At 40.3% G+C, this 3,110-nt stretch overlaps 1 protein-coding gene across 1 annotated transcript in view; it reads left to right on the top strand.

Annotated features, from left to right (window-relative positions):
• stim2b (stromal interaction molecule 2b) overlaps positions 1 to 1,018 on the top strand; it is a 31,972-nt gene extending 30,954 nt beyond the window's left edge. The window contains exon 12 of the mRNA XM_084691277.1: positions 1 to 1,018. This exon is cut by the window's left edge and continues 1,473 nt beyond it. The gene's annotated coding sequence lies outside the window, so the exon portion shown is untranslated.
• Positions 1,019 to 3,110: the final 2,092 nt, after the last annotated feature.

Raw genomic sequence — 3,110 nt, 5'->3', positions numbered from 1 at the left:
GAGTAAAGAACAATGTATGACGAGAGGCATTGAGTACACATCAGGTGTTGTCAGAGCCAAAATCATTTGATGTGTTTTGAATGTCTCTCTTTATGGATTATTCTCTCTCTATATATATATATATATACATATATATATATATGTATATATATATGTGTATATATATATACACATATATATATATATATATATATATATATATATATATATATACTTTGTTTTTACATAATTATGTTCTTATAGATGTTTTTAAAAAGATTTTTATTGGTGGGGGTTCCCCTAAGGAGTGACTGTGGTTTTTACTGAAGAGCGACATAAGAATATGCAGATTTAACCCGCACCCTTAAGTTACCTGTCTTTGTAACTTACACTACCCAATGTGGAGCCCATTTTTCCTAACTTGTTTCCTTGCTTCCATGCATCCTTTCTTAATGGTCTTTCCTTGATTACTCATGTCCTTTTTCCTTACCTGTCTCGACATTTTCGCTGGAAAGGATTACCCGAGGGTCCTGACATCAACCTTTTTACACCAATGTGCTCTGAAACAGCAAGGACAAAGGACATAAGGAACTGAGGCACAGCCTTTGCTTCCTTCCCTTCTCCCCTGACCTTTTTCCTGTTGTCGTCATCCCTGGCTTCTTCATGTGAAGTGTTCCTCACCTCCACGGCCTAGACTGAGCGCTCTGTTTCAAGGGTTCTCTATTTTCTCGCCGCCCTTTTTTTCGCCATCCTGGATACAGCGCTTCATCGCTGGATCACAACCACCACGTTTATGACAAAAACGTTGCGAGCTGAAATGTCACGGCAGTGATGTGAGACAGTGACGGGCACGATTGGGGTGGCAAACTTGTGACAAAGGTTGCGGTACGTCACAGTACAGCACGCAACAAACAGGAAAAAAAGTTACACGTGAGCAGAAAATATGAATGTCTACAAGACGTTTGGATTTTTGGAATATTTGTTGTGTGAATATTTGTATACTGTAGATAAATTAATAAAAAATGGAGGCATAACAATACTGTCTTGCTTTCAGCGTCTGTATATTTTCTCATAAAAAAAACATATATATATATCTTTAGTTTATTGGAGAATACGTTTTGAATAGGTTGGGATTTGACCAATTGCAGCGGTCCAGAACCCAACTTCTGGATTCATGGTTCACTGCCCAAAGGCATCGGCTATAATTCCATTTGAATCCACATTTTCTTTAGAGGAGAGTCGAAAAGAAAGAGAAGAAAAAAAAAAGAAAAAAAAAACGTTTTGACATCCCATTTGTCATGAGTAGTAGAACAGTGATACACAGAAGAAAGCATGCATGATTGCTTTATCAATATAAAGTGAGTGTGATGAAACTTCTGTTGATGGTTCATCAATTCAGCACATGGGATGAGACTGGAGAAGTCAACTCATGATAAATGTTTTGTTTGGGGGACACTGTATACAACAACAAAACCCACACAAACCAACCTCATTGGATCATCTGCTAGATGCAGTTCCATGGACCACCACTAGGTGTCAGTCATGTAAAAGGCAATCAAACATCTCAGAGTCATTCAGAGGCATTCTCCTCTATCAGATGTGGTGCACTGTATTTGCTTGGATGTCAGGCGTGCTATCCTCAAGGCAATAGCAACACTTTGACATGAAACGTACAGAACATGTGTTTAACACGGTATAGTATCACCTGATATCAGGACCAGCATGAGGATCCCGCATGGCTGGGGTTAACCCTCAGAGCAGCTCCACCCTGGTCATTCCTGCTCTCCCAGCTGTGACGCAAGTTAAGGCACCACTCTGGATATTTATGGCCCTGAAGGCCATCCATCCTTGCTAATTCGCCACCATACGTTTTTTGTAAAGCCCTGAAAGATGAGCTGCGGACCACGAAATGGGAAGGTGGGAACCCTGCCAGTTTTTGAGCATGGTAAAAAAAAAACATTAAAACAGTCTTTAATGACTGGTGGAACCAAAACAAAGCTAATTAAAATTGATATCTAACTATCTCTATGTATACATACAGTACATGCATTATTTAAATTTTGGGGGGTACATTTAAATTGCTTTGTATAAACATACTGTATACAGCATGTATCTAAGGGATCTAATAAGACTGCCCACTTCCGCTATCGTTCCTGTGTAATCCCATTGGAGCAGACCTGCTTCTGCACAGTGTAGTGTCATAGTGTAGGTTTGTGTACTCCTTGCAGGTGGGAGAACAACAGAGGTGTATCTTGTGTAGACGAGAGAAAGAGAAAGAGGGTGAATGAGGGAAGAGGTAGAGATTTAGCGGCGCAGATTGAAGGAAAGAAAGAATGCGACTCTCTTACTCCATTGCTTCATCTATGTAATTGTATCTCTCTCACACACGCGTGAACATTTACTGACTGTGCACACAGTCACAACCTTAAGGTTTCATTTGAAGGCTCAAGCCAAGATGAGAACCATGAATTTCCCCTTTGACAAGAAATATTTTGGGACTTAAATCTGCATGTCATTTATTCTTAGGGGAATACAGGACTGCATTGGTGCGGAATGGTCGGCTCAGTCCCAATCCATTGTAAATAGTGTGGAACAGCCAAGGCCGATTAGTGAAGTTGTTTACCCACGTGAAGCTGGACTGTGTCAGCTTTGGCAGAGGTAGGGCAAACACTGTTACAGTACAGCGCAGTTTGTCTCCTGACTGGAACTGTCTCATTGCCAGAAGACTCCAAAAGACTCCTGACGGCAACTGTCAGAAAATACTTTCTTTCCTTTTATTCTGTTTATTGTGTGTTTGAGGTTACTGATTAGGAAGAGAGTTCACCAACCTGTTTCCAAGTTCTGGACTATCTTTCTGAAAGAGATGTGTGGCCTTCCATGACTCAAATTGTAAACCAAATAACAGTGGTTGTGAAAGCCGGATGCCTTCCTTTCTGACAGATCTATAATTTGCAAAATGACAAAAGAATGATAGTCTTTTGAAAGTCAAGCCTTTGAATGACAGTTTAATGTCTGTCTTTCAAAATACAGTTGAATGCCGATACTTTGAATGGAAGTTTGTGATGGATTGATGGATTCTCTGATCCCGCAAAGTCTGCTGAAGTCTTCTGGCCAAAGATTCAACCTCCTTG

This window comes from Hypomesus nipponensis, chromosome 25 (assembly GCF_054491055.1).
Source record: "Hypomesus nipponensis isolate SF chromosome 25, ASM5449105v1, whole genome shotgun sequence".
Taxonomy (NCBI): Eukaryota; Metazoa; Chordata; class Actinopteri; order Osmeriformes; family Osmeridae; genus Hypomesus; species Hypomesus nipponensis.
This window is presented reverse-complemented; position numbering and strand designations above follow the sequence as displayed.